We start from the raw sequence: 19615 nt of genomic DNA on the forward strand, positions 1-19615 counted from the left end.
GTTCATGATATACAATCCCTACCAGCAGCAGAATAATTCAAATTTTCAATTTTTCTTGAATTTCATCACAAACTCAATCAAAAGCATGGAAGTCAGTATTTTAATATCCTTGTACCATGTGAAAAATAATAGCATGCTCTACTACCTGAACTCTTAGAACATTTTTTATTTTGATTGTCTTCCCATTATACTGAGAGATTGTCAGGACCTTATCAGGAAGATCATCCAAACAAACTAGAACATTATTAAAGCTCCAGCAGAGCAGTAACTCACTGAATGTATGAGTGATTAAAAGCCATACAGTTGTGACAAGGACCATAAGGAGATCAGACAAAAGAGTTACATGTCTTTTAAAAAGACCAGAATGATTTAACCCTTTGTATCTTTTACCAGCATTAAAGCTGCAGCATTATTTGATCAATATTAAAACCTTATGTGACTGAATTCCTTATGGCAAATCACTTCCAAAGGTCAAAACCGAGAAACTGGATTAACGAACAATTACAACATAATTATTGCCTTGCCACAGTGCCAGCGTTCCAAAAAAATGATATTTAACATAACAATATATCCTGACATTAGTAAACACTACAACTTTTGGAATCTGTCATTGACTATAGTTAAACTTCTTTAGATTCACTGAGGTATTTGGGCTTAGAAACATATTCCCATTTCATTTAACATTCACAAAACTATTATTAAATGCTTCCTATCTGCCAGACGTTGCACTGTTCACTGGAAAAAAAGGCATAAACTGAGAATAGATGCTCCTTGGAGGAATGAGCAATCTAGCGTGAGAAAGAAACAGCTAAGTTAATTTTTACAATGGGATGCCACTGAAAAAATGCCTCTGCCATGTTGTTAAGTGAAGTAAACTGACCTTTAAAACCAAACAGTACCAAAACATTAACTGCATTCTCTTAAGCAGAGGAGAACAGTGATTATTAGACTTTATTTTCTGCTTTCTGGTTTTTGGAACAATTTTTTTTGTACACTTATAATCAAAAGTAAAGGGTTCAAGAGAGAAATTCTTTAACGAATGTCTGGGGAGAATGCTGTAAAAATCCCAGAAGAAGACCACTACTGACTGAGAGTAAGACAAACCCTGGGAGCAAAAGTGACTTCTGAACTGTCTCTGGATAGTCAATGACAGTGTAGAAGACAGTGGATGATAGCTGTAGTACTGAGAGAATCATCTAGAAGAAGAAAAAGTTTTAAAGTCAGCTTTCCATACAGTTCGAGTGATGGATGAGGGAGAAGTGTGGGAAACTGAATGGTCCTCAGGAGAGAAAAATAAGGAGACCAAGCTGTCAAGGGCTTTAGATGCCAACCTAATGACATCTGGATTTTATCCTGTAGTCAATGGGAAGCCAGGGCTCTAGCAGTTGGGGCCTCTAAACCTAGGACACTCTCAGATTTCTCTTTTCTAAGATGTTTCTGACTCAAAAGTCTGTGAGATAAAACTCTTGGTTGAGGATGAAAACTCCTAATGGAATAAAAATTGAGTCAGTAGGTTTGAAAGGTCCATTGAGTTGGAACTGACAGGACCTGTCCACCAAGTGCAGAGAGGGGTGAGAAGAAAGAAAAACCAACGGATAACTCAGGGAGAGCAGGATTAGGGCAAGTGAAGAGTTAATGAAATCACTGGTGCATACTGAGGATTATTCAACGGACAGTTTGAACACAGGTTTTCTATCCAAGAGAAAGACTGAGGTCCTTTCTCCTCTGATTTTCATCATCGTTACAGTAAAGTAACTAATTATATATCACTAGCAAGTAAGTAATGCTTTTAATCTTTTTTTAATGTTTATTTATGTATTTATTTATGAAAGAAAGAGACAGAGCGAGTGAGAGAGAGAGAGGGAGCAGGGAGAGGCAGAGAGGGAGAGAGAGGATCCCAAACAGGCCCACACTGTCAACATGGAGCCTGATGTGGGCCTGGAACTCATGGACCAAGATATCATGACCTGAGCTGAAATCAAGAATCGAATGCTTCACCAACTGAGCCACCCCAGCACCCCATGTTTTTAACCTTATAAGTGAAATTCTTTAAAAACAAAACAAAACAAAACAAAAACAAAAAAGCTTGGGTGCCTGGATGGTTCAGTTGATTAAGGGTCGGACTTCAGCTCAGGTCATGATCTCATGGTTCCTGGGTTCGGGCCCCACTTTCAGGCTCTGTGCTGACAGTTCAGTAGTCTACTTTGGATTCCGTGTCTCCCCCTCTCTTTGTCCCTCCCCTGCTCGTACTCTGTCTCTCTCTGTCTCTCAAAAATGAGGAAGCATTAAAAAAAATTAAAGAAACAATTTTCTTAAATAAAAATGTTTTTAAAAAGTTTGAAGTTTCTAATAATGGCCAAACAAAAAAATCACACACATCAAGAATACTCATACTTATATTCATATACTTTCCTTCTGATATAAACTGGGTTATTGTCCCCATCATTCAGTTTCTCTCACTAGGTTTAGACATCCACATCCTGTGCTAAGTAATTTTACAGTGCCTGCACTGTGGGTAGAATATACTTCCCTATCGCAGTAATGTTGAGCTTGGCCACGAAATTGCTTTGACTAATAGAATGTCAGTGGACATGATGTAACAGAAGCTTTAATTGTTTGCATGGCTTGGCTTGCTCTCTTGTGTACCTGTGATCTGTCACAAAAAGAATATGCCACTCTATCTACTGCTCCTTCAACTGCACCTCATACCTGAAATGTAGTCAGAAGCCTGCAGTATAGCCTAATCCTAAGGAGCCTCGCTTAGATCAGCCCTGTTACACCCTTGAGAGTATGAAAATAAATAAAATAACAGTAAGACACTAAGCATTTTATGGCTTGTTGTTGTTGTTGTTGTTATGCAGCATTACTGTAGCAACAGCTGACTACAACAGGTTTTCCCTTACCTCAGAGTAAAGGAAACAGAGGTGTGTGTTTTTTCCCTTAAGACTATGGTTTGCTATACAAGCATAATGTACTTGGTGGGCTTTTTTTTAATTTTTTAATGCTTATTTATTTATTTTTTTGATAGGGAGAGACAGCACGAACAAGGGAGGGGCAAAGACAGGAGACACAGAATCCAAAGCAGGTTCCAGGCTCCGAGCTGTCAGCACGGAGCCCGACGTGGGACTCCAACCCACGAACTGCGAGATCATGACCTGAGCGAAAGTCAGAGGCCTAACCGACTGAGCCACCCAGGTGCCCCAAGGCATAATATATTTGCAAAATGTATATATAATGCTTTGGTGCAGAAGACCTCAAAGTTGAAGATGGTATCGATAGATGACTCTATAAATCAAGGTTTTCAACTCTGCAAATTTATCAGTAAAGTTACAGTATATCAATGGAAATTCATGCATGATTTGTAGTGAATATTAATAAACTCATTCTAAACAAAAGAATAAGAATATCCAAGACAATCTTGAAGACACTATTTTATTTGCTTTTATGCATGTATATTTAAAAATATTAAAATAAATAATGGAAATAATTATAGAACTAAAAAGAGATCTTAGAGATTAAACATATAATAACCAAAATGCAAAATGCATCAGAAGCCTAAAAAGTAAACAATAAAAATACTTCTTACATAAAAAATAAACGCAAAAAGAGAATGAAAATATGAAATAAAAGTCAGGAGACAAAACTAATCTGGGACGTCCAACAAAATAAGAAAATTAAACAAAAATAAGAAAATGAAAACAAAGAAATAGGAAAGAAAAAATCATTTAAAAAAACAAACCAACACTAGAAAATGTCCCCAAACTAAAGCAAAATATAAGATTTCAAAATTGAACAGGACCATGGGGACGTCAAGACAAAGAATGAAAAAAGGCCCACACTTTTGAAATTTTGTAACACAGTGCATCCTAAGATTTTCAAAAACATGCAGAGCCCCACAAGGGAAGTTTTGGAATGGGGGAGAAAATCTGAGACAACCTAAGACTTTGAGCATTAAAAAAAAATGAGGATAAAGTAACAGCAAATTTAGAGGAGAAAACAGAAAGAAACTGAATTTGAAATTTCAAAGTTGTCTGAAAAAAATCAAAGCCCAGACATAAAGCAGATGTAAATTTGGAATAATTTCAAGCAATTGAGTTAAATATTAAACAGAAAGAACGAGACTCCATTTGAACACATAACAATTTTTCCCAAGCATTTCCTAGGTTTCTAGGGGTGAACGTATATCCCCGTAGAAGAGCACACTGCACATTAGACATGCTTCTGGACTGTCCATATTGTTTACCCGTTTCCAACTTTTAGAGGCAATAGATTAAAAAAAAGGAAGACTTGGTGATGGTTATAGAAAAAAATATAAATATAAGTAAGCTTGACAACATAAAAGTTTAGCTGACCAAAAGTAAGCCACAGGAGAAAGGAAAAGTTGAGGAAATTAGCAGAAGTAATAACAACTTGTCTTAAAAAATTAAAAGTATAGACTTGTTAAAAAAAAAAAAAGAGAATTCTTAACAACATTATTTCAAGTGATAAAAGTAATCAGTAAAAGAACAAAATGAAAAATAAAAATGTTCAATATTGAAAGGAAGGGCAAGGAAAGATGGGTAAGTTAAGGGGGACAGATCCTCAACTATCAGAGCAGGAGTCGATGATTCTGCTTTAAAGTTGACAAGCGTGTGATCACCATTTATAGAGTAGCATTGCAACAGGAAGGAATTAAAAAACAACAGTTATGAGTTGCCCTGAGAATTTGATGAGAGGGAAGGAATGACAAGGTAGAGAGAGTACTGTTTATTATAACCATCCTGTAACATGGGGTTGTGATTAATTAAAAAAAAAAAGATTTTTAAAAGAATGACTCAGAATTCACGTCCCATAATACTACTAGCTGCACACTTATAATAGCAACAAATAATAATAAACCTTCACCTTAAAAATTAAGAACCTAAAATGGAATGAGAAAAAGCCATCACCAGGCTAATGAATTAACTCAAATGCCCAAATTTAATATATTTAATGCAGAATGTTAAACATATTTAGAAAATAAAGTTTTTGCATATTTATTATCATTCAGTACTTATGATATTTACACGTAGCATGTACCATTTTACCTGTATTCTCTTTTTTATTTTCTAAAAATAGGGGAGAAGAAATAAGCATTTATTAAACACCTACCAGTGAAGTGTTTAAATATGTCTCTGTTCTCAGGACTGAAATTTGGTATAATTTTACCACCATATCAACTCTAAAGCAATAGCACTAAGAGATTTATCTGAGGTTGGTAAATGATGGAGTAAGGAGTGTTCTGGATCCAAAACTACTTCTATTATATTAGACTACTATAATCATTTTAGTGATCATTAATCCTACCGATGATCATTTTAGTCTACTAAATTATAATATCAAAATACTAATCTTAAAATACACACACAATTGTACTATGTTTACCTAGATCTTCCTTAGTTTCTGTGGTAAGCAGAGTAATGGCCTTCCAAAAATGTCCTCGGAAGCTCTAAATATGTTACTTTACATGGCAAGTGACTTTGAAGATGTGATGAAGATGAGGCTCTTAAAACAGGGTGAGAATCCTGACTAAGCCAGGTGGGCCCAATGGAATCACAAGAGTATGTAAAAAAGATGGAACGAGGAGTCAGAAGAATCAGAAAAGGAGTTGTGGTGACAGAAACAGACGTTAGAATGGGATTGTTAGCTTTGAAGCTGGAAGATGGAAGACGGGGCCACGAGCCAAGGAATGGAGGAAGACTCAAGAAGCTGGAAAAGCAAGGAAATGGATTCTCCACCAGAGTCTCCAGAGGAATGCAGCCCTCCTGACATCTTAAATTCAGCCCAAAGAGACCCCTTGGAACTTCTTGTGCTGTAAAATAATAACACGTATAATAATAAATGTTATCTCAAGCCACTCAGTTTGTGGTAATTTGTTACAACACACATATGAAGCTAATTCAGAAATAGTTTCAGAATCAGAAAGATCTGGGCTTAAGTCTTGTCTCTGCCGTGATGTGGGGCAAGATTCTTAACCTCTATGAATTTCTGTTTCTTTATCTGCATTTTGAAATTATAAATAGCAAGTGTGGTGATCATTCATCTGTGGTTAGAGCTCATTAATGGGTAAATGCTATTATTAAGTACTAACAATAGAAGAAAAACAAAATTTGTAAGAAAAAAAAAATGGTTAAGATTGTTTTTTGCTTCCAAACTCCCGAAGTTAGCTAGCCAGTGATTCTTCATAACATATTGGCTACAAGTTGAAATATGAAGGAGGAAAACTCTTCCAATATTGAAACCACTTCATGATTTGAGCTTATTCACTGTACTCCTTTAATATCTAGCCTCTTTGGGGAAGAGGCAATATCCTTGACTGGCTATAAATTTATGAGTGTAGTTGCTTTTATGGCTCTGAATGTAATAGAACTTAAGTAAATACTGATAAGTTCTCTATTCTTCTGAGAAGTTTCCACCCACATAATATTGTCCTATCATTGGAAATCCCCACAGTTTTGATAAGAACGAAGGCAAGAACTCTTTTTTATATGATACTTGTCAATTAGAATCAGGACAGCATTCATCATTTTAGTTGGAAAGGCTATGTGTTTTTTAAAAAACCCACTTGAAGTCTGTATAATGAAATTTTACTTTTATTGTCTTTTGAGCACCTTCAGCTGGTCCTTGGGAGGTTAAGGTAGATTTCAAGCTTATTTTTTTCAAGTATCCTTTAACATAGTTTGCATTTATAGATTAAATGGTAAACTGAATTAAAGGAAATAGGTATTTTCCGTCACCACAGTCTCCCCACATAAATTGACTATATTTGAAAACCATGTCCATCTTGTCAATATAGGGATAGATACTCCTTCATTAACTAGGCCTGTAGGGAACTATATTAACTCTTTCAAACCACTTAGACACCAGCCATTTGGCAGGAATTCTTTGTGTTCACACTGTATTTAAGGATATTTTTCTCCTCAGATGCAACATCTTAAGCTTTCTGTGTACGTATTGTAACATTGCACCAGTTAATTACTACCCAGGGGGCCTCACAAATAGGCGAATTCTCACTGAAAACCATAATCACTCAAAAAAGTATAAAGTGTGACTAAGAAAAAATAATTTACGACATCATTCCCCCTATTCCATCGTGTATGGTTCTTCACTGGTATGGGCATCCCTTTGAGATATGACCTATGTTATCTGAAAATCCACTCTTTAAGGAAACATTAAAGGTGAGGTGAAGCCTTCAGGAGGTAACTAGGTCTTATGTGCAGGGGTTCTTATGAATGGATTAGTGTCTTCATAGGAAAAGGCCAGAGGGCGAGCTAGCTCTTTTTCAGCCTTGTGAGGATACAGCAAGAAGTGGGCTGTCTACAATCCGGAAGAGGGCTTTCACCGGAACCCGAGCATGCTGGCACCATGATCCTGGAACTGGACCATGATCCTCCGGAACGGTAAGAAATAAGTGTTTGTTGTTGAAGCCACCCAGTAATTTGTTAGAGCAGCCTAAACTGACTAAGACAGGGGGTATGAATAAACATGCATATGATTCAATGCATAAATGAGCAAACATTTCCTGAACGAACATATGTATGAATTAGTTACTTGATTTTACACAAGGACAGAGCAGAGTTTACTTCTCTTTGCCTACATGAAGCCAAAGTACACAGTTCATTTATAAACACCACTACACAAGCAACATTTTGAAGTGAAGACTAGAATAAATTATTTCATTATTCAGAATCCTATCACCCAACAAAACAACTATATTTTTCATGTTCCTATTAGTTTCCTGATCATATTTTAAATAGTTTAGCACAGAAAAATCAGACTATTTTTTTCCACATAATGAGAACAATTCAGGCACAAGTTTAAAATTCTGCACATATAATAGGTTTCATAATCTTGACAGGCTACAGTGATCTCTCTTTCCTAAGAACTCATGACACTTTATGAATATCCTAATGACTAGGGACACGACCATATACTGTTATAAGACACACTTGGCATTATTATTTAGCATGCATTCTGTTCAATTTTATATGTTATTTGCCCAGCTACAATGAAGCTCCGTCCTATTAGAGAATAGGAATTATGTCTCTTTATATAATCCCACCCTGCCTAGAAGAGTGAGAAAGATAGATAGATAGATAGATAGATAGATAGATAGATAGATAGGTAGATAATAGACATTTGTTCAATGAACGTCAAACAAATGTAGTCATTATTAGTGAATAAAAAATAAATGAGAAAACTAAAAATGCCTAATATTTTATATTGCTGTATTTTGAATATAATTATAATAGTTTGTTTCATAATCTTGCCTGCCTGAGACAGAAACCATTACTGTCCCTTAAAAATATGTATTTTAAGATAATCAACTTCTTTTCCATTAATATCATATCCATTAAATAGTTAAAAAGTCAGAAAGCCATTAGAAAAATAAAATTGAGCAAGAGTGATTAGCATTATTCTCTTTAGCTTTCGCTTTTGATTTAAAAAGCATACATGAGATTAAAACCGTTCTTAACTTTGACCCAGTTGCAATGCTGAAGCAACATGAACTCTGCCCCCGAATGCCAACCTGTAAGTGGAGGTTATTGCTTTTCCTATGAGGGTGTAAATTCAATTAAACAAATGTACCACATGTACCAGGCATTTAGGAAACGAAGAAAGAAGACACAATTCCTCTGCCTTCAAGGAGCTTACAGGATAGTGGAGACATTTACATAATACATGTATATTTAATTGTCAAAGTCAGAACAAGTTTTTTGTTTTGGGTTTTTTTTTTTATTTCTTTCTTTCTTTGTTTCTTTTGTTTTTTTGCTTTGTTTTGTTTTGTTCGTTTGTTTTTTTGGTCTCCAGTGGAAATTATGAATTTAAATTTGATTCCTGTTCCCTTTGGGAAAATGAAGCCTTTAAAAATGAGTCAGAGTATCTCTTTGTTCTCAGGGTTTCTCTCATTTTGACAACTATTCCTCTGTGATAAGTAAATAAAGTCTAGCCCTTTAAATACAAACAAACACTGGTCTTCTTTCTCTTATTTTCTTCCTTGCTTATTTCTTCTGTTGGGTTATACATTTTCCTCCCATCCTTAATGCAAGACTTGGTCTTTAATTTTATCTTGTTTACCTAAATACACATTAATTCATGCACCTTATGAAAAACAGGACCTCCTAGTATTATTATTACCTCCCAAATTTATATTTCTAATCCTAACCACGTACCAGTGTTAGTCTTAAAACATAACAGTCTTAAAACATAGCAGCTCATTATGTTTTCCTTAAAATTAGCATCATTCTCCAATTTGTCCTCTACTGAAAATGTCTATCACCTCACTCTTGGCAATGTATATATCTACACACACACACGCACACACACACAAAATTGTAAGTATATATATATATATATATATATATATATATATATATATATATATTTGTATTTTTTTAAAAGGTATTGCAGGTCTTTCATTCTATATACTGCACCTGTCACAAACTCATTTTGATAATTCCTTAGGAAGAAAAAGCTCATTTCTGCAGCAGTGACAGCAAGTTTTTATTTTCTTAAAAATTTTAACTAATGATGAATGCTTCCTCACTATGGTCACTCTTCTCACTTAATTAACCATTTCATCTTGAATCCAGCTTCATGCTGATACCAGGCTCCCCTTGAAGCTGCTTAGCGTCCATGAGCTCACCTACAGATGCTCCGCTCAGGCTCTGACTCCATTAGATTTAAGATCTAGATCCTGCCTCTTCATCTCTAGAAAGGAGCCTACTCTACCCTACAGTAATGCTCCCATGAGTAAGTATCTTTTTGCTGAACAAGACCTGAGCAGCCACCAACCTACCCTACCTCCACCACTCCTTCACCCCAGATGTTCCACATACCTTCTCAGACATGTTCTCTAGAGCACACAGCAGAAGATCCACCTAGCATATTCAATGTTATATGTGATGCTCCGTGAACGTTTCAGCCTAAGACATTACCTGCCTCCTCAAATAATTCATAGTGAAATCTAAGGGAATGGCTTGAGTCACATAGACCCAGGTTTTAATCCTGGGTCTGCTACTTACCTCATTGTGGACAACTTCAGTTTCTTCATCTAAAGAAAGATTTACCCAGGGTATGGTGAGGGGCAGGCATAAAATATATGGTCCATGGTGGACACCAACTTCCCTTCTATCTTCAGGCCAACACAGCGGGTCATATAAAGCTACCTGATTAATCAAGGCTACCTTATTATGCCAAAAAAGGAGCAGAGAGGCGGGAGTTAATGCACATCCTCATCTTCTCACTTTCTTTTAGATGAACAGACACGTAAGAGATACGGATCTTCATTGTGAAAACTGATGCACATGTATTCTTTTACAACTAGTCTGCAGAATAGTCCATTGCTATTAATATGGAGCCTTGGAATCTGCTCTGAATACTTCGGATACTTGGTAAATGACTAAATTAATTAATCAATAGATCTGTTCTGGATATATCAGACAATTGCTTCATAAATATTTTTTAAAAATTAACTAAAATAGGTTATTTATTCTATGTGGCTTTGACATAGAGTGTTAATTTTACCTTCACAATACCAAGAAGAGGTTTTCAGTTACCATCCTGGTAAAAACTGTATTTTTTATACTTTCTAAGGAAATATTGAAGTCAATTCTTTATGCATCATTTTTTAAAGGAATTAGGCCTAAAAAGGCCCAAATAAGATAGAATAGCAAATACAAAACTTGAAATGAAAACTAAGTTATCCAATAAAACACAGAAAGAATTACATTTTTCACAGGACTGTGCTTTCGAGGAAATAGAAAAAAAGATTTTTTTAAAACATCTCATGTATACAAATCAACAAATTCTTATAATATCTCCAGAAATCCAGTCTTGAATTGTGTTATGTATCATACCACTCTCAAACATTTGTAATTTCATTCTTAGTAGATACTCAATGCATTCAATATTAACTCCACATTTCTATTTCCTCATAATGTTTATGTTGAATTTTGAATGATTCAACTAAGATCTCACACAAAAAACTGAGATCTCCAAAGTGTAGAAAATGCACCTGTTAGATACATGTGGCTCTGGACAGATTTGTAAAATTTTGTGTACTTCTGGACAAAGAAGTCCCAGATAAGGAGTGCATTTTATGGTTCCCATAACCACTTAGTCAATAATGTTCACTAGATGGAAAAGTCCATACAACTCATTATAACTAGCTCTGATTTAGAATACCTAATTCCATAGAGCTATAGTTTTTTGAAGATGAGATTAAATAAGTTTGCATACAGAAAATATGCAAACATTACAACTACTAGTATTTTAAAAGCAGCAAAAGTAACTTATAGAAGAAAGTGTATTAAGAGAGCATCATGGGGGCGCCTGGGTGGCGCAGTCGGTTGGGCGTCCGACTTCAGCCAGGTCACGATCTCGCGGTCCGTGAGTTCGAGCCCCGCATCGGGCTCTGGGCTGATGGCTCAGAGCCTGGAGCCTGCTTCGGATTCTGTGTCTCCCTCTCTCTCTGCCCCTCCCCCGTTCATACTCTGTCTCTCTCTGTCCCAAAAATAAATAAAAAACGTTGAAAAAAAAATTTTTAAAAAAAGAGAGCATCATGGTTATCTCTAAAAATCTTTTTAATATCCTCCCCAAAACTATAAAGGTAATTACCACTTTCATGAGCTTTCCAGTTATTTCACTAATTAAATGACATTGTGGATGTGTCTGCAAAATCAAATGTAGAACTGAAATAATTTATCAAGATAAATGTTAGTAAAACATTTTCTTTAGTGACTTGCACATTTCATTTTGCTATACTTTAAGAACAACTACCCAGAAAATTATAGTCCTCCATGTTCATGCAAACAGAAAACACCAGGTTGTAGCAGATGATTTAATTGTTCTCTAGAGTATAAACTACTTGAACATTACTTCCCACACTGACTGTCATTGTTGGAAATGTGTGTAACTAAAGATACCAATATGCTGTGAAATGTAATTTTTAATTATTAATCATCTAGAAGCAATGTTATACAACAAAATAAATAAAATATCTCTAAATAGAGACAGTTGGGAGAGCTATATGAAATATATCACTTAGGTTTTAAAAAGTTCATAAATTTTTATGTTCTTAAAAACCACATTCTGTGTCCTCAAATAGCATATAGTAATCTGACATTCATTTTTTAGGAAGTTAATTTCCCAAAAATGTATAGTTAGTGTTTTATTCTGTTGAGGGTTGATATATGTAATTTGAAGATGAATTTTCTTGTTTGGGTTTTGATGAGACAGAAAAATGCATTTATGGGACTACATTATTTGCACAAAAGGTATGGGTGTGGGAGCAACAGGGAAGGACTGAAGACCTACATATCATTTTCCATGTATGATTGACAATTTTGTTATTCCCTACAAAATGCTAACATTTATAGTGATATGCACATATGCAAGCATTTCTAAGTAGTTTTGATTCTTAACAGCAGCATTTTCTTATACCATTCCTTTCATTCAGTGAAAAAATAGATATCTCATGATGTCACAGACCAAGTTCTCTACTAAGCACTGGGGTTAGAGAGCAGTGAATAAAGAACACAAAGTCCCTGCCTTCGTGGATCTCATTCTTGTGAACAAGAGGGGCGCTATAAAATCGATATATCAAAATGTCAGGGACTGCTAAGTACAAGGAAGAGAGATAAAACAAGATGAGAGGATAGCATGAGTGGGGCTACTTTTGATAGGCTGATTTGATAAGAGTCTCTAAGAATTGGGCATTTAGGAAAAGACCTAGCAAATAAGCAGGGAGAAAAGAGCTTCTGGGGAGAGCACAGCAGCAGCAACACCCAAGCACCAACAATCCCTGTACATTCTGCAAACGTCAGGTAGGCCAGTGCAGCTGGAGAACAGGAGGGTAAGTTAGGATGTACTAGCAAACATACTAAAGATTTATCTTACTTGATGTTCAGTACCATCACATGTGATATACATCATTTGCCTCATTTTACAAAACAAAACATAAAACATTAAGATCAGAAATATGGAATAACTAGCCCATGACTGAGGCAGATCAATCACTTAATTCCGGGAGGAACAACACAGACACAACCTACAGTCCTGGAACAAGGAATCTGGCTGCAGATACTAGAACAGCCTGCTGGTGTAGAAAATAGAAAGCTTAAATTCTGGAGGCCTGACATCATTGCTACCCTACTGGATGGTTTTGAGCAATCATTTAATCTCTAAATGTTCCATGTGAACATAAACTCTCTATATAATCATCCATTTCTTCATTAATTGACTCTAAACATATTTATTAAAGGCCCAATATGGAGTAGGCAACGTGATCAAGAATTATAATGAATAATAACTGAATGTTACTCATATTCAATATTCATGTTCACAGATCCCCCATTCAAGTGGAAAGCACACCTATGGACATATCATTCAAGACAATGTAAGTCCAATAAATAAGTAGAAAATGTGTTATAAAAATACAAAGCCAGGAAAATTGGAGAATGAAGATACATGATCACATTAGGACCTCCTCACCTCTAATGTTTTATTCTGTCAGTCATTGAGTAATAGTCTGTGCATCTTGTGAGGAAACAATACTGCATAAATTCCCATCATAAAACCTAAAAATTTTTTGGCAGACATGAGGCTATACTGGGTTCCCCTCTCTCTCCTTCCTGTAATAATCCCTGTAATTCTAAAATATTTCTCTAATAATAAGTCATATACTCAGAAATCTTCACAAGTCATGAATTTCTTCATTGATAACAACAACAGTGGATGGAAATAATTTAACCTAAGTATATAAGTATTTCAACAATGAAACGTGCATAGGGAAACTATGCATGTTCTACTTTCCTTTAACATTAAAAAATTAAATCAGGGGGTGCCTGGGTGGCTCAGTCGGTTGAGCGTCTGACTTCAGCTCAGGTCATGATCTCTCAGTTGACAAGTTTGAGCCCCGCGTCGGGTTGTGTGCTGACAGCTCAGAGCCTGGAGCCTGCTTCAGATTCTGTGTCTCCCTCTCTCTATGCCTCTCCCCTGCTTATGCTCTGTCTCTGTCTCAAAAATAAACATTAAAAAAATTTTTTTTAATTAAATCAGGTTTTTTACAGTATAATTTTAGAGGCATTAAGCTTGAAAGACTCAAACTTACATAACCAGTGACATGTATCTTCAGTAACAACTAGTCTGGATAATTTACATCTGCAAATTTAGCTACTGAGGGTTTGAATAAGCCCAAGAATAAGAAAGGAGTCTGCCCAATGATAAATTATATACTGAGGCCTACATAACGAAACTATAGATAAGAGACTAAATGTAAGAGCAGGTCAATGAACTGGAGGGCGAATTAAGCTGAACTCAGTACCTCCATCTTGAAGCAGCTTTCTCTATAAAGTAGATGCCATCCTTCTTGAGGAATTAAAATCCTATTTCTCTACCACAGTGCCGGTAAAACAGAGAAAACATGCAGAATTCTAAGAAATTAATAATTCTGAGCCAGAAAATTAAAATTTTTGATAAATTCAAAAGTAAAATGTTGAATTTTAGGTTGGATCTATGACATACACAAACTTACCAATGTTCCCAATGGAAACAAAGAAAAGTCAGTTCCTATAGTCTCCACCTTCCTGGAAATGAAATAATATATCATAAAGATGGAAACAATGTTGTTACCATTCTAAAAGAGAGCATCAGTAGAATCAAATATGTTTTAACAGAAATGCCATGTTAAAAGGGGCTTATGGGGGCGCCTGGGTGGCTCAGTCGGCTGGGCGTCCGACTTCAGCTCAGGTCACGATCTCGCGGTCTGTGAGTTCGAGCCCCGCGTCGGGCTCTGGGCTGACGGCTCAGAGCCTGGAGCCTGCTTCGGATTCTGTGTCTCCCTCTCTCTCTGCCCCTCCCCCATTCATGCTCTGTCTCTCTCTGTCTCAAAAATAAATAAATGTTAAAAAAAAATAATAATAAATAAATAAATAAAAGGGGCTTATGATTACTTTGCAATTTCTGACTAAGAAATCTTCCATTCAAACATTAAAATTTAATTCGGTCATAGTTAACCCTTTTTACGGTGACCAGTAGCCCAAATTTGCACAGAAGAGTGATACAAGAGTGTTGCCCAAGCATGCTCAATAATAGCTTCCCTTGCTACTCTCAAAAGTTTCCTGATTTGGAAGATAAGTGATGGTTGGGAATACTGTCACTTTTCTCAAGCCTTAAGATAGTGTCATGGGAAACCTGGCTGGCTCAGACTGCACAGCATGAGACTCTGATCTTGACTCTTGATCTCAGGGTTGTGAATTCAAGCCCACATAGAGCATAGTGCTTACATTAAAATAAAAAACAGTGTGATAAATAATAATTAAATTTAATATCAGAGAGAGAAAAGAAAAAAATTAAGATTTACTTCTTTTGAAATATCATTTAATGAGCCATTTCAAATGCTTTTTGTGCCACTGATCCACTCTCTCGTCAACTAAAACTGAATGCTCAATTAAATAAGCTGAAATCCTACTGGTATTATTCTATTCACTAAAACAGAAAGGACTTCGGAAATATGTCATTCCTGGCAGAAATTAAAACCAAGAAGAATATAAAGTGGTTTACCAATGGTACATATATAGGACTAAAAACTAATAAAAAGAAAGACATACATATGTTAGGAAAATGCACTCATAATATAAGTGACACATGTACACACAGAATACAGTCTAAATTTAATTTACTTGATTTAATCAGTTTTTTTTTTAACTGTTAATTATTGTTTGAGTAATTATATTAGGCATTATCATTAATGCTAGAAAATTTGGGGCACCTGGGTGGCTCAGTTGGTTAAGTGTATGACTTTTGGTTTCAGCTTAAGTCATGATTTCACGGTTCATGAATTGGAGCACCTCATCCGGCTCCGTGCTGACAGTGTAGAGCCTGCTTGGGATTCTCTCTCTCTTTCTGTCTCTGCCCCTCCCCTGCTCACAACATCTCTCTCAAATAAATAAACCTTAAAAAAAAAAAAAGAAACTAGAAAATCAGAGGTTTAATAGTTAGAAAGTCTAGTTTTTAATTATTAAATTTGATATTTGATTATAAACAAAATATATACCTGTTATTGAAAATTTTGTAAAATATACAGAACTATTAAAAAACCTATAATTTTACCATCTGAAGTACCACTTTTAATATAGTCTTACATTAGATATTTACAAATGTTTGTAAGTGCACGTACATTATACGCACACACATACATACACATGTTATACAGATACATGCATATGCTTCCACATATAGCAAATGTACAATACACATTATTCCCTCTATATAGATTATTCTCTATTTGGAGTTTTTTCAACCTTTTGTTTTTACACAGTATTACACCCTGAGCATTGTCCTATTATCGTTATTATTTGAAAACATTATTTTAATGGCTGGATAGTAAATAAACTGTATTGACTTTGACTATGTCACTAATTATTTTAAAAGAGAAAAAAATCCTAGAAGTGGAATAATTGTCAGATGGTATGAATTATTTTATAGATGATGACCTATAGTGTCAATGTACTCTTCACAAAAGTGGTCTTGTTTCATCATCCATTAGTGAAGAGCATAGGCTTTGGAACAGAGGTGCCCACAGTGGAATCATGGCTCAACCACTCACTAATCGCATACTTTAGTCTTTAAACTCTTTAACACTCAGATACTCATTTGCAAAGTGGTGACAATAAATGCTTTGAGGTTATGTTAGGACCAAAGGATGCTGGACACATATTAAAACTGCATAGATTATTACTGCACCCACTAGTAATGGTATAGTGCCAACACTGGATATTATCTTTTTTGTTCTTTGATAATAATTACTTATAGCATTTAGTATAAAATTTAAAGTAATTTTGAACGTATTTGATTACAGTCTGGCAGAGGCAACTAGCAGTTCCCTTAGATATGTTCCTCCTTTCACAGCAAGAGATAAGTAATGGGCACTTTGGAATTGGAGGTCACATTTCTCGGCCACCCTGGCAGCTGGGTATAGCTAAGTTTCCAAGGATGCAATGTGATCGTAAGTGATGCCTGCTACTTACAGGGCTAGGCTTTAAGATACTGTGCATGGGATCTCCATGCTCCCGCCTTCCTGAAGCTGAAATACAGATGTGTCTGTGATTTACCTTCTACCAGGCAGAGTAGGACAATGCCCTGGGGCAAGGGTCCTAAAACTACAGAGCTGACTGTTTTGTAAACAAGAGTGTTTTTGGAGCACAGCCAGGCCCATTTGTTTATGCATTGTCTGTGGCCACTTTTACCCTACAACTGCAGAGTTGAGTAATTGCAACAGATACCATATGGCCCCCAAATCATACAATATTTGCTATCTGGCCCTTTACAGAAAAGAACAAAACAAAAACGGTCAACTGCTGTCGTAGGAGACAACAAAGCAAAAAGAGAGAAACAATCTGAGTCCCCAGATGACCATATGAAACATAAGTAATCATTCAACCTAGACCAGAGACTTAGGGATTGTTAAGTGGGAGGGAAATAAACTTCTCTTTTATCTAAGCAACCCTTTTGGGCCATTTACTTCTAGCAGCATAATTTTCATCCTGACTAATACACCAGGAAAGCTGAGTTTTTATGAAGTTATGCTATGTGTGTCATTTTTATTGAAATTTGAGAATTTTTCTTCTTAATTTATGAAGTTTTGGTATGTTAGAGATTTAAACCTATGTCAAAATATTTATGGAAAATAATATCCATATATTGTTTGACTTTCAGGTTAATGATATTTCCATATAATTTTTAAAATATTTCTTCCATCAAACTTAACATTACTTCCTCTTAGGGTTTCTCATGTTGTTCTATAGTTATAGTTTTCCTTTTTCCAAGCATATGTAGATATTTGCCCTTTTTTGGTGTGTTTTTTTATAATCTTTATATTTCACTTATGTTTTTCATTCCAAATGGCACCTAGCAGTACTATTGAATAGTTCCCCCATAGATGTGTTATAATTATTTATATCTTATAACATTTATTCAGATGTATATTATATAACCATATATTATAAATTTATAAGCCTTAGGATTTCAGAGTTTTATGTTATTCCGTTTTTCTATTCTTCTTTTCTCAAAGTAGTATCATAAAGCTTTAATGATAGTTTTAGAATTCAATTAATATCTAGTATGTCAAGTCATTCTTATTCATTCATATTTAGTCTTTAACTTTTGGGGGAATGGGGTGCTTTTTAAAAGTTCTATTTTGTCAAGGTATAAATATAAAATAAACTATAATTTATTTAATTTATTTATCACAACTACAGAAAAAGATCAACATGGATGTTCACACTATGGATGAAAAAATCACACTACAACATTACATATCATATGTTCTCATTTTCAAAAGTAAACCTGCAAATAATCTAATGTCCTAGAGTTCTCCATTACAGTGAGGCCAAGACAAGTAATAGTAATAGACAAATATTATTATTTTCACTTTAGATGCTAGCAAATTGGATAATGCAGTTAAGTGTGCTAATTAAAAACATGAGGTCAGTAAATAGTACAGCCTGAGATTCAGCACTCCTGCTCTCTGTCACGATTTTCAGTTACAGAGGTCTGAGTATTAATTCTAAACTGGGTCTGGCCAACTCACTGAATGTAGGCATTTTGTTATATATTTTATCCCAAAACACCCTAACAACCGAATTTTTATGTTGTCATTTTCAAATACTTATATTGAAACTCAGTATGCAATAATGACCTCCTACCCTTCCCAGATACTAAGATATTTATAGATATGAATTTTTGAATTTTATTTTGTTTCCTTTTCTGAACGGAATTGGATCAAATGTGTAGTATTCATGTAAACTAGAATCATTATAATTCTGAGTCTTTCCATGCAGGAATGTCTTCCTATTTATTCATATCTTTTTTTTTTTTTTTTTTAATGTTTATTTTTGAGAAAGAGAGAGATTGAGCACATGTGCAAGCGGGGAAGGGGCAGAGAGAGGCGGGGTCAGAGGATCCAAAGTGGGCTCCATGCTGACAGCAGAAAGCCCAGTCCAGGGCTTGAACTCAGGTACTGTGAGACCATGACTGGACCTTTATAAAATATATACGTACTTATATCTTATCCAACTTCTATACATTTTTGGATTACAGTTGCCAATGTAATCTTAGAAATATCACATGATCGTAACTGCACTTGACTCTGTTCAGTTTAGTAATAATAATAAAACAAATATCCATATGCCCAGTACTGAGTTTATGAAGTAGAACATAAACCATGACTTTGAAGGCCCCTGGATACCATTCCTTGATTGAACCCCACTCCTAGAGTTAATAATTCCTTACATTTCTTTGAGTTTACCACATATCTATAAATTAATAACAATGTACTATTGTTTCTGTTTGGGTCTTTATATAAATGAAAATATTACTATAATGTATTCTTCTTTGATTTTTTTAACTGGACTTGGTGTTTATGAGATTTATTTATGTTGATGGATAGAGGAGTGATTTATTTTCTGTTTTATGATAAATCACCATGTGAACATGCCACAATGCATTTATGCATTCTACTATTGATATACATTTGGGGTGTTTCCAATATTTGCTTTTACAAATAGTGCTGCTATAAATATTCTGGTAAATGTTT

General features: G+C 35.1%; 1 protein-coding gene across 1 annotated transcript in view; it reads right to left on the reverse strand.

Annotated features, from left to right (window-relative positions):
* HNF4G (hepatocyte nuclear factor 4 gamma) overlaps positions 1-19615 on the reverse strand; it is a 128609-nt gene that overhangs the window by 81029 nt on the left and 27965 nt on the right. The gene's annotated exons all lie outside the window — the stretch shown is intronic.

Source organism: Puma concolor, chromosome F2, assembly GCF_028749965.1.
Source record: "Puma concolor isolate L17-30 chromosome F2, mPumCon1.1.hap2, whole genome shotgun sequence".
Lineage (NCBI taxonomy): Eukaryota > Metazoa > Chordata > Mammalia > Carnivora > Felidae > Puma > Puma concolor.